Source organism: Budorcas taxicolor, chromosome 11, assembly GCF_023091745.1.
Source record: "Budorcas taxicolor isolate Tak-1 chromosome 11, Takin1.1, whole genome shotgun sequence".
NCBI classification, from domain to species: domain Eukaryota; kingdom Metazoa; phylum Chordata; class Mammalia; order Artiodactyla; family Bovidae; genus Budorcas; species Budorcas taxicolor.
Genome location: NC_068920.1, coordinates 97321161 through 97340172, shown reverse-complemented (window position 1 = coordinate 97340172; position 19012 = coordinate 97321161).

Sequence of the window (19012 nt, the reverse complement as noted above, 5' to 3'; positions counted from 1 at the left end):
TTTGGTCCCCAGGGACAGTCAGGATTTGCATAAATGGGAAAGAGAAGAGAGTGCATTCTTGGCAGGAGGCAAGGCTTCATCGAGAACTCAGAGATGGGAATGTGCTTCAGAGAGCAATGAACAGACCAGTTTGCTGAAAATATCTATCGAGTGCCTCCTGTGTGTGAGGCACAGAGAAGACACAAAGGAAGGGTAACGGGTGATCCTTGTCCTCAAGGATTCTGCAGGGTTCGGATTTTGAAATCAGAACAGAAAGGCCTGGGGAGAGGCTGAGGAGTGAAGGTGGAGGTGGGAACTGAGGGTGCAGGAAGGCATTGGCTCTTTTAGCACAGATACAGATGACGAAAAAAATGTGTGCTCAGGACATAATCTTAGTAAAGCTGCAGATTACGTTTAAAACAAACATTTACAAAGAGGATTGGCAGGAGGAATGTGGGGGGAGAGGGAGCAGTTCCTTGTCGCAGAGCTTCTGAACTACTGCCATAAATTTAGCAAAAGTGGAGAGAGGATACCAGGGGCCAAGCCCAGATGGATTTTAACAGCAAGCTCTCCAGCCAGCTGATGCTCTGATGTTTGTTATGTTGCTATTGTGTCGGTGACCGTGGCAGCAAAGTCGTCCAGGCCTGTGGAGAGACCTTCCTAGGTTGTGAGCTTCTTTGGTTTTTTGAACTTGTGGCAAGAAGTTGCTTTGGTTTCTTCTCCCTGACTACAGAGGAATGCCTGTGGTCTCTGAAATATAGTAACAGCTGACGGAACTCTGTGTCAAATCAGCAGAAAAAATTACTAATCAGATAGGTGATTGGGTCCTTGCATTTGCTGTCCTGAATATAGCTACATTCCAGTGGTTTCGCTAAAGGAACTTAATTTGAATTTGCATTTGTAAAGGACCAGTACATCATCACTTCAGGTACAATTAAAAATAGCAAGATACGAAATAAGAGTATAGGTTAACGATATTTTTGTCCTGTATTATAGTTAAGTTGCTTTACTACATGCAAAGCTAGTTGCCTATTTATAAATGCCTCCCTTGTACTATGCTCTTAAATGCATAAGATCAGGACGCTACCCTACTAAGTGAGCAAAGAACTCCAGGTTCAGGTTCTTCCAGTGGAAGACCATCTAATAGAGGGAGGTGAGAGAAGGGGTTTCTTCAGTGGTCTCTGGTAGCCATTTGGTCTCACCCTCTCTGAACTTTGTGAGGCTACCAAGTTTCGTAAGGAAAGGCCCTTGTCCAGGGCTATGTAAGCAGGAGGCCATTAGACCGCGAGAGGTGGGAGAATAATCTAACCAGCAGGAAACAAAACTCAAGGTCAAATCCTGCAGAGTGGTGGGAGCAGACTCCCCTGATGAAGCTGGTTCCTTTTACAACAGCAAGCAGGGGCCCTGCAGGTTCTCAGCTCAGGCTCAGTGAACTGAATCCGAATTAGCCTCCTGCGTGGAAAGGTGTGTGCTCGAGAACTGGCCTGAGAGCCAGAATCTGAGGATAGGCAGGTGCCCAGCATGGACATAGTCCTATGGTTGACTCCAGAAGGCCCTAGAGAGGAAGATGAGCTGTGGGTTCTATTTGTCTACAATCCTGCTCAACTCCTTTGAGAACCAGAAACAATCAAGAGAGGAAGAGTTGGCACAGAATGGGGTTGGAGCCCAGCCTGGGGCTTCTGCATGTGAACTTCCTGGGGGCCCCAAACATAGTGCTCTCCATTGTAGGACTAATCTTTTTTTTTTTTTTTTCAATTGGGATTTCTACCAAGATGAATCATTTGTTAAAACAGTTCAGGTCCAGAAAGAGTGAGCACTGTGATGCCCCTGGGTTTCTGTTTGGGTAGTGCTTCTGACTCACACAGAGAATCGGGTCATCTTGTGTACCTCAGTTTCTCCTACCCACGTAAACAGGATGCAACTTGCCAGCTGCAGATCACAAGGTTGTGGGAAACTTACTTAATGAAAGTAAAGAGTGTGTTCATACTCGTGATTTCTATAGGAGAGATGCATGGCAGTCTGAAAAGTCTTCTTTACAAGTGAAGCCCATTTCATTGTGTTAACATCTCTTTTCTCCCCTCCCCACTTCAAATCATCTCCATGTAGTCATATACTCCCAAGGATAATATATTAGTAATAATAATAGCTATTATTTATTGACCATAAGGGCTTCCCTTGTGGCTCAGGTGGTAAAGAATCCACCTGCAATGTGGGAGACCTGGATTCAATCCCTGGGTTGGGAAGATCCCCTGGAGAAGGGAAAGGCTACCCACTCCAGTATTCTGGCCTGAAGAATGCCATGGGCTGTATAGTCCATGGGGTCACAAAGAGTTGGACACGACTGAGCGACTTTCACTTTCATTGACCAACTCTGTGCCAATCACTTTGCTATATATTATCTTGAATTCTTAAAACAGACATGAAAGATAAGTATTATTAATCCCTCTTTATACTTGTGGAGGTGAATGGAAAGGGAAGAAGTGACCCAGCAATTACATAAGTAGTGAGCCAGGATTGTGACTCAGGTTCACCCAGCTCCAAGGCCATACACTCTCCACTACACCCCACCAGCTCCTAGCCACTCTTCTCAGATTGCTGAGGGCAGATGAATGGAATCTGCCCAGAGGAGGCAGCTCGTAGTAGAAAGGTGACCGCAGGGTAGTGTTTAGCACAACGTCGGCAGTACCCACACTCAACCCACGGATGTGGCCGAGGCTGCTGGTGGTGGGCCCAGTGCAGTGTCTTTCCCTTGGTCTTTGGCAGAAATGCCATCTGAGACTGAACCCACCTTCTTGTGTAAAAGCCTGCATGTTCCTAGTTCCTAGCTGTGTGGAGGAGCTCAGGAAAGGAATGAATTATTTCCTGGGGCAGACTCATCCCACATCCAGGTCCTCCCACCTTCCTATACTTTGGGGATCCAGCAAGCCCCCTACATGCCCACCTGATCGCTTGTTCAGAGGGAGGAAGGCAGGTTGGTAACATAGGGCGCCAGGGATTGGGCATCTGTCCTGCTGCTGCTCGAAGGCGCAGCTTTCTGGCACTGTAGCTTACCTGGAAGCTGTTAACTCTGTCCTAGTTCATTTTATTGCAGGCATACTTATCCTTTCTGTGATGGCTTTCAGACAATAGGCGTGGTGGCTGATGAGTTGAAACCTGTCTTAATTATGCACTGAAGCAGACTTAAGAAGTGTTATTACTTGCTTAATGATAACAGCTTGCAAAACAGTTTCCAAGGCTCTCAGCATAGCCAGGCCCTAATGGTCATACATCTGCTCCTGAAAGGGATTTGCCATTTGGAAATGCAAGTGCTTGGCTCTGACAAATGGCACTCTGACACAATCATTTGAGTGCTCAATGTCCTTTGAATGTCATTGTCTAATGATTGGTAATGATTTTGGTAGCTCTTTCAGAGGCTGGGCTGTCAGCAGCCCCTTTGGGTGGCGATCATAGCCTTTGATTCCGGGGAGTTGCTGCTGGTTTTATTGATGCTTTGTTAGAACCAGAATTCCCTAGGGTCTATCATTAGCTCTCCAGGGGAGTTTTTATATACACCAGCCAGAATACTTGTGAAATTTCTATACTATGTAATAACCATCAGTGTTGTATAAGACTTTCTTTTTCCTACTTGCACTGATCACCACCTTAATACTTAGTTTCTTAGGTAAGGATGCATGAAAAGGCAGAAATTTAGAGCTCATTCTTCTATACAAGTAACATTCTATTTTTCCAACTTTCTAGCCTTCTCCTGCAATGATGTATTCCAAATAACATGTTTCTTTCCTGGTATCTGTTGGAGAAGACTCTTGAGAATCCTTTGGACTGCAAGGAGATCCAGCCAGTCCATTCTGAAGGAAGTCAGCCCTGGGATTTCTTTGGAGGGAATGATGCTAAAGCTGAAACTTCAGTACTTTGGCCACCTCATGTGAAGAGTTGACTCATTGGAAAATACTCTGATGCTGGGAGGGATTGGGGGCAGGAAGAGAAGGGGACGACAGAGGATGAGATGGCTCGATGGACGTGAGTCTGAGTGAACTCCGGGAGATGGTGATGGACAGGGAGGCCTAGCGTGCTGCAATTCATGGGGTCGCAAAGAGTCGGACACGACTGAGCGACTGAACTGAACTGAAAGTTTACCTCTTTAAGTAAAAAATTGATTTTTCAACGTTTAAAAATTAGCTGTAAAGATTTTATAGTCTTGGTTTCTTAAATATTACATATTTAATGTAATTTTTAATTTAATGACTGGAGACCTTCACTACCAGAGATTGTACATTACTGCTGTCAGTCAATGATAGTCTGAGGGCAACTGAAACGCGTGGGGTTGGCCCTTTGTCCCCCGATAGTTACAGTGCCTGAGCTCGTTTCTCTGAATCTTTTGCCTCCTCCACTCTCATTTCACCCTTCTGCCACATATTCTGTTGCTTCTAATCCACAGCCTTATGTCTCAAACAGGAGCAAGAACTTGGCAATAACTCTTCTCTCCTGGGGGAGTTCAGCACATGGGCTTTGTGACAGCAGCCCACTGCTCACAGGTCCTCTGCATTTACCTCAGAATTCACAGCTTTGCTGTCCATGCGGGGTGGTGGGGGGGAGGGGGGAGGCCGAGCCCCAGCTCTCCAGTGGCCTCAACACTGAGCGGAGCTACCATTTGGGGAAGTGCATCCCAGCGTGTCTGGGGACCTGACAGGTTAGAGATCTGTGGTATGGACGATGTGTCCTTTATTTCCTGGCCTGACTTTGAGAGAGCCAGTGCTCTCATTTCTGTTGGTCTCACAGCTGATGGTTCATGGAACAATGTAAGCTTTCCCCCTCCAGTCTCTGTTTTGGCCCTTATATGGCACCCCTTGGATGGGTGGTACATGCCAATATCATAGCAAAGAACTGGCTGCCCAACTTCTGAGCACTTCTGAGGACCCTTTGGTAACCCAGTCTCTGACCTTCCATCTGTCATTAAAAACATTTATTTATGTATTTGGCTGCGCCAGGTCTTAGTTGCAGTCCTCAGGATCTTCTGTCTTCATTGCAGCATGCAGGGTCTTTTTAGTGGCATGCGAACTCTTGGTTGTGGCATGCAGTTGCAGCATGCAGTTGCGGCATGTGGGATCTAGTTACCTGACTAGGACTCAAACCCGGGCCCCCTGAATTGGGAGCTGAGTCTTAGCCACTGGACCACCAGGGAAGTCCCCTCTTACCTGTCTTTAGAGGACAGAGTCATCTGTCTGTACAGTATCCACCTCATTCTCTAACTTGTTTACACTGCCATTTCTCTCTTTTTACACTGGGAATCTTTTCTGTGAGATAGCTCTAGGCTGGGCCAGATAGGTATGTGGTATCTGCTCACTTTGATTGCCTCTTTTCCTGTCTCATTTTTTCACACCATTGTTTTCCTCTTCAGCCAAGTGTTTTGGTTTTCTTCACATGCCCTTTCCTACCTTCCCAGTTCCCAGACCTCCAGTCTCCTTTCTTCTCCACACCCCACTGCCTGTCTGAACATGTATGGCCCAGGCAAGAGTCTGTTCACCTTTCCTACTACTCACCTTTTCCTACAAACTGACTGCTCCATGCTCATTCACTTGTGAGCTTTGCATTTTCCAAGAGAAGAGTGAATTATTTGATATACGTATTTGCTTGTCAAACATGTACCTTCTGTTGTGAAAGGCACCACAGAAGAGTAATGTTTTGAAGATATGCCTTTCCAGAAACTCAGAATAGACTGTTGACAGTTATTTTTTTTCTGAGAATCTCCTAAAACTTTCCAAGGGGAAAAAATAGAAGAATTTAGGGACTTAAATTGAGCTCTTACATTGTAAGCAACTCACTTATGTTCATAATTATAAATTAAGAGAGGAGACATCTCCTGAGTAGTCCTAATACTCTTTAAGTGGAGAAAGAACTTACTGAGGGATAGGAGAAAAGTTACATTCTTATCCATCCTGACGTTGGACTTTAACTCACGGTTGGTAGGAGTAATGCATGGGAAGGTAGCAGTCAACACTCTCTTGTCTATCTCTGGGAATGCTTTGCTTACCTGCAGATGGAACTGTATATGAAGAATATCAGGTTTCCTTGGGATGTGGGAGGAGTCTTATAGGAATGAACAACTGTTATCACTGGTGAAGAAAGGAGCTTTCCCTTCTGTGATGACAGCCAGGAGCAAAACTGTGAAAGCAGACCCATGGCGAGCACTGGACCAGGCAGGGGCAGGGCCCTGGGCTCCTGCTGCCAGTGGCAGTGAGCTCCAGGACTCCTCCTCACCCATGGTGGCAGTGAGGGGTTACAGAGAAGGGCTGTTGTCCTGTTGGGCCGTGGAGTAAAGGGGCATGTTTGGGAATGGTGGGATCTTAGACTCCCAGCAACAGATGGAGAATCAGGACTTAAATGCATTACAGTTGTGCCCTTAATTGTTTTCCAAGTCGTGGTGGGTAGAGAAAACTACAATTAGGTAAAGAAGAACAAACTATGTCACAGGTCCTCAAAGAGAATGACTCTGTGTTGGGTGGTTAGGGAAACAGACACACACACATCATACAGGGGAGTGGACAGAGTTGAGGTGATGGGTAAGGCGAGGAAACATTGCCTGTGAGCAGACTGTAGGTTTGGCCAACCTTTGTGATCTGAATGGGAAGAGCCATGTTGAGGCCTCCTTGGAAATCCCTTAAAGTGATTGATAGTGTTTGTTCCTCTTTGTGGCATAAATGCTTTTGATACTGCTGATGAGGAGATGAGGACTGAACTTCCTCATTCACTCTAGCCAGAGGAGACCGTTAGTACCCTAGAGTATTTTCTTACTAGTGAGTATGGACACTTTCCCATCTGGTTTTCTCTGGCCAGCACAGAGATAAATGCTAATGACACCAGGGACTTAAACTTAGCAGAGCTCAGGTAAAGCCAGCTGTCTTAGGGGACGGTGCTGTGACCACCAGTCAGGGTGCTCTCATTCCATGTAATTGGCATCTGCTAGGTGGTGCAGAGTCTAGAAGACCAGTGATGGTGGGGATCATGCAGATAACCAGGTATGACTTCCATTCTCTCTCACACAAAGAATCTGAGGTCCAGTGACGATAAAGTGAAAGTGTTAGTAGTTCAGTTGTGTCTGGCTCTTTGCAACTCCATGGACTATAGCCCACCAGGCTCCTCTATCCATGGAATTCTCCAGACAAGAATACTGGTGTGGGTTGCCATTCCTTTCTCCAGGGGCTCTTTCCAACACAGGGATCAAACCTGGGTTTCCTGCATTGCAGGCAGATTCTTAACCATAAAATCTTGCCCAAATTCAGGGTTGCAGAACCAAGGAAAAAACTCAGGTCCTACGGTTGCTGGGTCACTTTTTCACCTCTACTGTGGTGTAGCCTTAGAATACAGTGTTCCCCAGTTAGACTGGGCTATAGCGCTTGACTTAAAAGAGCCTTCATGGAATATAGAATGAAGTCATGCATTCAGCTTCAATCATTAATAATACTTTAGAGCAGAGAGTGACAGCTTTCTCTTACATCAACCAGGCATAGGATAGGATTTAAGACTAACTTGTGAGAAAGTAGAAAAAGAAATTAAGGAAACAATTCCATTCACCATTGCAACGAAAAGAATAAAATACTTAGGAATATATCTACCTAAAGAAACTAAAGACCTATACATAGAAAACTATAAAATGCTGATGAAAGAAATCAAAGAGGACACTAATAGATGGAGAAATATACCATGTTCATGGATCAGAAGAATCAATATAGTGAAAATGAGTATACTACCCAAAGCAATTTACAAATTCAATGCAATCCCTATCAAGCTACCAGCCATATTTTTCACAGAACTAGAACAAATAATTTCAAGATTTGTATGGAAATACAAAAAACCTCGAATAGCCAAAGCAATCTTGAGAAAGAAGAATGGAACTGGGGGAATCAACTTGCCTGACTTCAGGCTCTACTACAAAGCCACAGTCATCAAGACAGTATGGTACTGGCACAAAGACAGAAATATAGATCAATGGAACAAAATAGAAAGCCCAGAGATAAATCCACACACATATGGACACCTTATCTTTGACAAAGGAGGCAAGAATATACAATGGAGTAAAGACAATCTCTTTAACAAGTGGTGCTGGGAAAACTGGTCAACCACTTGTAAAAGAATGAAACTAGATCACTTTCTAACACCGCACACAAAAATAAACTCAAAATGGATTAAAGATCTAAATGTCAGACCAGAAACTATAAAACTCCTAGAGGAGAATAAAGGCAAAACACTCTCCGACATAAATCACAGCAGGATCCTCTATGATCCACCTCCCAGAATACTGGAAATAAAAGCAAAAATAAACAAATGGGATCTAATTAAAATTAAAAACTTCTGCACAACAAAGGAAAATATAAGCAAAGTGAAAAGACAGCCCTCAGAATGGGAGAAAATAATAGCAAATGAAGCAACTGACAAACAACTAATCTCAAAAATATACAAGCAACTCCTGCAGCTCAATTCCAGAAAAATAAATGACCCAATAAAAAAATGGGCCAAAGAACTAAATAGACATTTCTCCAAAGAAGACATACAGATGGCTAACAAACACATGAAAAGATGCTCAACATCACTCATTATTAGAGAAATGCAAATCAAAACCACAATGAGGTACCACTTCACACCAGTCAGAATGTCTGCGATCTAAAAATCTGCAAGCAATAAATGCTGAAGAGGGTGTGGAGAAAAGGGAACCCTCCTACACTGTTGGTGGGAATGCAAACTAGTACAGCCACTTTGGAGAACAGTGTGGAGATTCCTTAAAAAATTGCAAATAGAACTACCTTATGACCCAGCAATCCCACTGCTGGGCATACACACCGAGGAAACCAGAATTGAAAGAGACACATGTACCCCAATGTTCATCGCAGCACTGTTTATAATAGCCAGGACATGGAAACAACCTAGATGTCCATCAGCAGATGAATGGATAAGAAAGCAGTGGTACATATACACAATGGAGTATTACTCGGCCATTAAAAAGAATACATTTGAATCAGTTCTGATGAGATGGATGAAACTGGAGCCGATTATACAGAGTGAAGTAAGCCAGAAAGAAAAACACCAATACAGTATACTAACACATATATATGGAATTTAGAAAGATGCAATGACGACCCTGTATGCAAGACGGCAAAAAAGACACAGATGTGTATAACGGACTTTTGGACTCAGAGGGAGAGGGAGAGGGTGGGATGATTTGGGAGAATGGCATTGTAACATGTATACTATTATGTAAGAATCGAATCGCCAGTCTATGTCCAACGCAGGATACAGCATGCTTGGGATGGTGCACGGTGATGACCCAGAGAGATGTTATGGGGAGGGAGGTGGGAGGGGAGTTCATGTTTGGGAACGCATGTACACCCGTGGTGGATTCATGTTAATGTATGGCAAAACCAATACAGTATTGTAAAGTAAAATAAAGTAAAAAAAAAAAAAGACTAACTTGCTCCCATCCCTCCTACTGGTAGAAAACCTTCCCCCTTCTTTCCTCCTGCTCTGCCCTAAAGCACACGCCCACCTTGGTTAGGGCAGCATCTTTGTTAGTGTTGAGCCTAGAATAACACTGTGCTAACACTCGTCTTTGGATCATGTCAGAATTTCCTAGACAAGACATGTCGTTAAGCCTTTTCTGTATTTTTCTAATTACCATTTCTGTGATGGAAGTGAAACTCAAGATGTTTCAGATTAAATCTCATAATCACTTATTCTTCTTCATACCTAAGAAATCAAGAATAGAAAAGGAAAAGCTATAATGTATTCCTCTGCCAGTCGATGGGGTCACTGATGACTAACATGGTTAGTGTCTTTAGAAAACCTGACACTAAGAAAATGCATTTGGACAAGTCCTACCCTATAGCACAGGGAACTATATCCAATATCCTAAGATAAGCTGTAATGGAAAAGAATATAAAAAAGAATATATATATATATATATGTATAACTGAATCACTTTGCTGTGTAGCAGAAATTATCACAACATGGTAAATTAACTATGTTGTTGTTCAGTTGCTCATGTCCGACTCTTTGAGACCCCACGGATTGCAGCTTGCCAGGCTACCCTGTCCTTCACTGTCTCTCAGTTTGTGCAAACTCATGTCCATTGAGTTGATGATGGCACCCAACCATCTCATCCTCTGTCGTCCCCTTCTTCTCCTGCCTTCAATCTTTGCCAGCATCAGAGTCTTTTCCAGTGAGTCAGCTCTTCGAATCAGGTGGCCAAAGTATTGGAGCTTCATCACCAGTCCTTCCAATAAATATTCAGGGTTGATTTCCTTTAGGAATGACTGGTTTGATCTCTTTGCTGCTTCAAAAAAAGAAAGAAAATGAATTTGAGGAGTTAAAAACTCCATTCTAGAGCTTTATAAATGATATGGTTATCTGGTAACTTAAAGAACTTTTGACATTCCTTTGTTCTGTGAGGAGCGCGGGTCATGTGGTTCATCCTCCTTAGTCCCTGTTGCCAGATGGATGAAAAATGAGACGCTTTGAATCAGATCTCACCACTGAGCATATATTGACTCCTTGAGCCAATTCCTTTTCCCTCAGATTCCTTTCCTTACACATCTCACAGAATTATTGGCTCTTCAAATTGGTCAAAAAAGACAGTAGGCACACAGCTCTGATCACCTCACTTCCCCATTCAAAGCAGTTATCAACTGCTGTTGACTATAGCAGTTGTTCCCAAAGGGTGACCCCTGGATCAGCAGCATCAGCATCAACTGGGAGCTTGTTAGAAATGCACCGTCTTGGGCCCTCCACAGACCCACTGAGTCAGGAACTCTGCAGAGGGGACCAGAAAGCTGAGCTTTAACAATCCCTCCAGCTGATTTTGATACACGTCTGACAAGCACTGGACCCCAGCATTAAGTATTCTCTGGAGCTTGCTGTCAGAGGGACACCGTATTATGGCCCCCAGGCCAACTGTTCAGCTTCCTGTGTGTGCGCCCCTGTGCATACTCTGTACTCTGTTACAGAGAAGAGGCTCTTCATTTTCATCCCTTCCTGCCTTTACTCAGGTGGCTCCTTTGCCTGGAATGTTCTCCCCTGCCTTTACCCTGTATCTCCCTACCTGATGCTTTACCTAAATGCTTTGCCTGGCTTAAATGCTGGAAGGCGTGTTTCTGATGAGGGATGTTCTGTGTTTTTAGAAGCAAAGATGGTCATCTCCAGTTATTCCCAGGCCCTTTAATTACTCTAATAGAACCCCAGCAACACGGAGGGTTTCTCCAGGTGACAGTGAGTGCACATCCTCTAATCCCTACACAGGTTAGCTAAGATGTGCACACTGTTTTCCTTCCAGAAGCCTCCACAGGTATTGTGACAGAAGAGGGGGTGATTCAGTCCAGACCTGATGTGCATATGGGATACAAAATCCAGTGCTGCCGATGGGAGCTGTGAATGACAATGATGACCTGTGTGTAGATGGCATGAGCCTTAATAATTATCTCTGTAGTGTCTAGCCTCCTAACCTGAATGCATCCTCAGGATGTGAAACTCATCCTGATAACTGACTTGGCAAACACTGGTAGTTTTGTAAAAAGTATGTACTATAAATACATGATGTTCTGAGCAATGTGCTTCACTTCTGCCACGTTTTGTGTGCCAGAACAGCTACCTCCATTACAAAAACTGAGAACAAATTTTAATGGATAACCCTAAACTCTTGGCTAGTCTCTGTAAGACGTGGATCAAAATGGTATCTATCAAGGTGGCTCCTGTCTTGGAGTGTCACTCAGTAGGTCTATAGCCATCTGGGGGAACTGGGCAACCTCTTCCTGTACCAATGTCTGATAATGACTAACATATGTAACAGGGTTGTTGTGAAGATTAACTGGATCATAGATTTCCCTGTAAATGGCAAAGTTAGTGTAAATATTAGCTAATATTATTATTTTGACCACCCACTCACTCCCTGCTGCCTCCTCCAAAACCAGAGATCTTACAATTTCACTTGGCAAACTAAAAAATCATTCTTATAGTTATGTCATTAAATATTCAGTTAGTCCTGGAATATGACCATAGGTGACTAGGGCTTTGTTGGAAAGAGCCACTAGCTCTTAGTGAGATGTTGTGATTAGGATGTGGATAGAGTTAGAGCATTAATATTTGGTTCAAAGTGCTGATTTTCCTAGTGTGATCTCAGGCTGACCTCTTTGTTCACAGAATTGCGGGCTCTTTAAATTGGAGGGTGCTGTGGAGGTGAGCTAGTCTAACATTCATACTTTTCAGAAATCCATACCAGAGCATCCCTGCTGTCATTTGCTCTTGCTTGGACATCTCCAGAGGTGGGTGGGCTCATTATCTCAGAAGTCCCTTCCTTTGTTAGATTCCAGTTGTTGGAACATTCTTTCAACCTTTGAGCCAAAATTGGCTTTCATTTTACTTCTATTGTTATACATTCTCAAGTCTGACAGAGCACACAGAATGCTGCTCTTCTCAATATGGCAGGGCTTCTTGAAGACATAATGCACAGCTAGCCAGCTTCTCTTCTTTGAACTAAACACTGCCTGGTCTTGTAAACTTCCTTTATTGTTGATGTAGTTGCCAGAACTGCCTCACAATCCTGGTTCCCTTGCCTGGATGAGGAGTGTACATTTTTATGATGTGATTGCTGGGGTAATAATAGCCTGGCAGGAAGCAACTATGTCTTTGATGGTCTCACAATAAGGCAAACTTTCCCCTTTTGCCTGCACCCTTACTGCAGGACACAACTATAGGAATTCAAAAAGAACCCAATGGTAACTGACTCTCCAATCTTCCAAGTCTCCAAGGACCCAAACAGTGCATTGGCCCATTGGGCAGCTTGATATTGTCAGTTATGTGGATTCAATTGTGGTAGTTCCTATTGATCATCTCTTTATCCAAAGTTATAGAATTCTCCTCAGTAATCCTGTAGAAATGCTTAAGCAGCAGACAGTGTAGGAGTTTGGATATAGTGATTTCACACATACCCAGACAGATCTACTTTCAAATAGGGCTCTTCTACTTCAACAATTTACATCTCTGAGCCTCTGTTTTCTCATGTGTAAAATCAGGATGATTATTCCTACCTCACAAAGTGAGGGCTAAAAGTATTGATATTTCTAAAACAGTGCCTGGCTCATAGGAGGGGCTTATGTGTACCCTCTGATGTTCTTAGCACATGGACATCTCTAGAAGTTTTGATTCTCCTTCCTCCAAAGCAGCCCAGGTAAAAGTGTTTAAAGACATTCTGGTGTAGTGCTAAGAGTACAGATGACTCTGAAGCAAGGGGTGGCAAAATTCTCTTTGTGAAATCCCAGATTCCCAGGTGCCTCAGTTGGTAAAGAATCTGCCTGCAATGCAGGAGACTTATATTTGATCCCTGGTTCGGGAAGATCCCCTGGAGAAGGAAATGGCTACCCACTCCAGTATTCTTTCCTGGGAAATGCCATGGACAGAGGAGCCTGGTGGGCTACAGTCCACAGGGTCACAAAAAGTCAGACATGACTGAGTGAATAAACCACCACCACCACCAGAAGTAATTAGTTTAAATTTGTATTTAAATAGTCACATGTGTCCGGTAGCAAGCTAGAAGCTTGTGAATTAGAATTGTTGCAAAAAGAAAAGGCTAAGCCCAGTCAGTGGATTGAGGGACAGACTAATGAGCAGTATGGAAAAGATTCAAGTTTTCCTGTAGGAAAATAACAAGAACAGAAATGTGGAGAATCTGAAGACAGCCAACAGCTGAACCCTTGTACATGGTGGTCATTTTAGCCTTTGTAGATCATGCACCCTCTGGTACAACCACTCAGCTCTGCTGTTATAGTGCCAAAGAACCACAGATAATATGTAAATGAAATGTGGCTGGGTTGCAATAAAGCTTTATGTACAAGAACAGGTGGCAGGCTGGGTTTGACTGTAGGCCACAGGTGGTCAACTCCTGATCTAAAGTTCTACCTTTCTTTTCTGTTTCCTTTTTTCCCCTGTTTTATTTCCTTTCCTTTTCTTTTCCTCTTCTTTAATTTCGATCTTCCTTTCTCTCTCTCTGTAAGAACATTTAACTTAAGATCTACCCTCTTTAACAAACTGTGAACAATGCTGTGAACAATAACACAGTATTGTCAACTATAGTCACAGTGTTGAATAGCAGGTCTCTACAACTTTGCAAGTTATTCATCTTGCATCACTGAAATTTTATACCTGTAGAACAGCAATTCCGTTTCTCCCTCCTCCCAGCCCCTGGCAACTACCATACTACTCTCTTCTATGAATCTGGCTATTTTGTGTATCTCATTTAACTGGAATCATGCAAAATTTGTTCTTCTGTGACCATCTTATTTCTCTTAATATAATGTCCTCAAGGTTTATCCATGTTGTTGTCAACAGCTGAAAGTCAAGTTTTTCTTTTGGCATATAGCAGGAGTTCCTTCTTTTTGGAGGTGCCACATTTTCTTTATGCAGTCATCCATTGGTGGACACTTAGGATGTCTCCATATCTTTAGCATTACTCTTCTGAGTAATGCTGCAGTGAACGTGGAAGTACAAATCTCTCTCTGGGATCCTGACTTTGATGCTTTTGGATGAAGACCCAGAAGTGGAATTGCTGGATCATATGGTGGTTCTATTTGTAATTTGGGGGGGAACCTCCTATACTTTTTCCATAACAACCTTTTACATTCCCTCCAAAAATGTGCAAGAGTCCCAGTTTCTTCACATCCTTGCCAACATTTGTTCTTTTGCTTTTTTGGTAATAGACTCTAGGTGGCTAGAGTCTTATTTTCTCATCTCAGCTCCTGGGACCTGTTTCTATTGCTTTCATCTTTCCAAGAGCATCCCTCTCCTGTCCTCTGGGCCTCTAGGATTCCCTTTGGGCTTATTGGGCACACACTTTCACAACCTGTGGAAGATGTGCTTCAAATACTTGTAGGTCCTAGAGGGGCAAGGATCTCTATCCTTGAGAAAGGAGAGGGAGTATATATAAAACCTTCAGAGGAGACTCATTGGACATTTCATCATCACTGCAGGTAAAGTACCTATTTCCTTTATTTCCACCCATATCGTCTCTTAGGTATGCAAGAGCCTTGTGTATGATTCCACAACAGTCCATGCTCTTGCTTTCTACCACTTAGCTCAACTACAATTACCTGTGTAATAGTTTACCGTCTCCTCTCCTCCATTCTATGAAGGGCCATGTCTGAATTTCTGTCCCTGCTATACCCTTGATATTCAGTAGAGTGACCCATGCAAGGTACACACTCAACAAATATCTGCCCCACAACCAATCCATAGACGTTTTTCAGACCACATTTGCCAGACTTCCTCTTCCTAGCACTGTAGAGAAAAGTTTGACTTTCAACTATTAATTTGTTAATGAACTCCAGGCCTAAAAACAAGACCTAAGGACATGTTATTGGAGAAGGAAATGGCAACCCATTCCAGTATTCTGGCCTGGAGAATTCCCATGGACAGAGGAGCCTCGTGGGCTACAGTCCATAGGGTAACAAAGAGTTGGACACGACTGAAGTGACTTAACATGCACACACATGTGCAAGGATGTGTTATAGGCATGGCCTTGACTGAAGGCCTGACATCTCAGACTCAGACGCTTTATTGGTAGCCATCACTGACAGATCTTCTCTATCTATTTACACATGGCAGGGATTTCTTGGAGAGAAACTTAAGGAACTGTTCCTTTGAAACTTGGGAATGGTGATTCACTCAGTATTTTCTTCCTGGGAGAAAGGATCTTTTAGAATTTTTATACATGGTGTACCTTTTTCTGATCCTTAAATTGGGATTTTGTGCGCTACGTTTTGGAGGGCTTTTCCTTTAAACATGAACAGCAGCAGAAGACAGTTAAGTGGTGAATCCGTGTTCACAAACCGGGCATGAAAGTGCGGTCATCTGAGCAGCCTCTTGGTGGACAGAGTTGACTGACTTTCTCAAGGCAGGCAGGCAAATTTCATTAACAGGCTTCTGGGAGAGTTTCCAGGGCTTAGCCCAGGATGCCACCTCGCTTAAACCCCTAGGGAATTAAAAAGATGGGTGATTCATAGGTTACCCAGTGGGGGTAAGTGAAGCAGGAGGAAGAGGGTGGGTAAGTGGGAGCAAGGGATGGACGAGGTGGCTCCTTGCCAGTTGCTCTGCTGTTGCAACTCTATGGCGCCCTCTCAGGGGTGGTCTCAGTGGAGGGCACCCTTCTTCCCTAGTGCAGCCATGCTGAATGCCCCTTCAGTACTCCACAGCCCTTGTTACCATAATTAGGCTGAATAACTCCCCTCCCCACTTTGCCCCATGAATTCTTGCAGGTTTCAACAGAGGTTCAGTGTAGTTTCCTCCTCGTCTCCCTTTCCCTTTGTTTAGGTGCTCATCTGCCTTTCCCTTTGTCATGGATTGAATAGGGGTCACCCCCAAAGATGTGTCCCTGGAACCTGCAAAGTTGACTTCATTGGAAGAAAGATCTTTGCAGATACAAAGATTCAAGATCATCTTGGACTTAGGGTGGGTGCTATGTCCACTGACAGCGAGGTGGCATCTTGGGCTGAGCCCTGGAAACTCTCCCAGAAGCCTGTTCATGAACTTCGCCTTCCAGACTCAAAAAGGAAAAGGTTATATGAGCTCAGAGGCAGGAATTAGAGCCATAGAGCCCAAGCCAAGCAGTGCCATTGAGTGCCCCTGGTGGAGACATGGGATGGATTTTCCTCCAGAGCCTCCAGCAGGAACCAACCCTGTCCACACCTTGACTTTGAACTTCTGGCTTCCACAATTGTGAGGTGATACAATTTCTGTAGTTTTAAGCCACCCAGCTTGTGGTAATTTGTTGTGGCAGCCCTAGGAAGCTCTCGCAAGTAATGATGTGAGTGTGGTTTGGAAAAGACCTGAGCATATCAACCCCACCTTGTTATCTTTTCAGCAGCATTGTCCAGGGCAGCCAGGGCTTGGAAGTGTTGAGGAAAATAGTGCTGGGTCATGTGCTATTACCCACCAGTGCTACGGTTGTCCTCTCCTAAAGCTGAGGGTGTCTGTGGCAGATAGCACCTCCCTTATCCTTATCAACTGGGAAAATGAGAGAATAACCATGGAGCTCTGTGACCACCCAGCTGGCTGGGGAGGGTAGAAAGGGCAGTCTGGTCATGAGCCTTTCATATCTCTCTCCGCTCCTCCTTTGCTTCTTAGGATATAAGCAGGAAAAACACAAGGCCCTCATCCACAGCAGCTGCCCTCACTGAGACTGCAAACACAGTTCATTTTCTAAATGACGGACTCCTCCATAAAGGGGCAAAGTAAAGCAATACCCAGAGTTGGAGGAAAAAAATTTCTTTCATCCTCAGCACTCTGTTTGGTCTTTGCTTCTCCCAGGCACCAGCCCTTTGGCCTGATGTCAGATCAGTGTGGCTAGAAGCGTAAACTGGGTGAAGCAGAGGGTGAGTACCAGGCACGTGCTGCTGAGATAATCTGGGGAACCACAAAGGGACCAAAGTAGGGGATGGCTCGCTTTCGCTGTTTGGCTTTCCATCATTTAAAAATGTTGGGAGTTCCTTCTGACATTGATGTGCAAGAATTTTCATTTGTCCTACTGGCTGAAAAAAGAAGTCACATTTAACAATAGATTTTTGGTAGTCACTAAATGGTCCAGCGGAGAAGGCAATGGCACCCCACTCCAGTACTCTTGCCTGGAAACTCCCATGGACAGAGGAGCCTGGTGGGCTGCAGTCCATGGGGTCACGAACAGTCGGATATGACTGAGCGACTTCACTTTCAATTTCACTTTCATGCATTGGAGAAGGAACTGGCAACCCACTCCAGTGTTCTTGCCTGGAGAATCTCAGGGACGGGGGAGCCTGGTGGGCTGCTGTCCATGGGGTCACACAGAGTCAGACACGACTGAAGTGACTTAGCAGCAGCAGCAAATGGTCCAGTGCTATAGCCTCAACTAAGGCATTTCTGTGTAACTATAAATATTTATGCCATTTATAGTTACTTCACATTCATTTTATCTGAGTCTTGCAATAGCCCATGAGATGAGTGTACTGCTGCTAAGTCACTTCAGTCGTGTCTGACTTTGTGCAACCCCATAGACAGCAGCCCACCAGGCTCCGCTGTCCCTGGGATTCTCCAGGCAAGAACACTGCAGTGGGTTGCCATTTCCTCCTGCAATGCATGAAAGTAAAAAGTGAAAGTGAAGTTGCTCAGTCAAGTCTGACCCTCAGCGACCCCATGGACCGCAGCTTTCCAGGCTCCTCTGTCCATGGGATTTTCCAGGTGACAGTGCTGGAGTGGGGTGCCATTGCCTTCTCCAATGAGATGAGTAGAGTAAAGATTATTGAGGAAACATGAGGTTCATGAGGTGAAGCTCATGTTGAAGGACAGTAGGGGAATAGTAGGGAATTCCAAGCTTGGGGAGGAGTGTGGGTTGGGGGGATGAGTGTGAAAGGATCTGGACCTGTGAAGAAATCTTCCTGGCTGCAGAGTAGGGCGTATGGATGAATGATACAGTTGAAGACACTGTCACTAGAAGAGGTTTCTGGCATGGCCTAGGTGATTAGAAATACCAACCAAGTGGGAAAAAAAAATCAGGAGGCTTATAGTTTATGAGCAGAGATCCCCTCTGGAGCTTGAATGTTTAACAAGTGGTGGATTTTGGTAAGACTGTGTTTCCTCACCCCAGTGATTCCCCAGCTTAAAGATGCTTGATAATACAACCAATGAACTCTGTCCTCTGCAATATACAGGAGAGGCTGCCACAGTAGTGAGTGGTTGCACGCTGGGTCTGGCTGTTGGGTGGGTCCTCTTGCATGAGGTGGCATTTGGGGAAATTGGCTCTTTCAGGCACTGGGAGATCTGGCTGGTTCATGTGACTGTTGGGTTGTTATCCAGCTGCGCCCAACCTTGAGAGGAGGGACTTGGCACCTCTGCAATCCGCAGCGGGAGGCCCATCCTCAGTTAGTCTGACACATCACATTTGCTTTTTGATTTACACACATAAAATGAGTCTCCCCAACGACCTCTCCCCAGAGCCTCATCAATTAGAACTGCTTTTGTCCTTAGCCTCCTT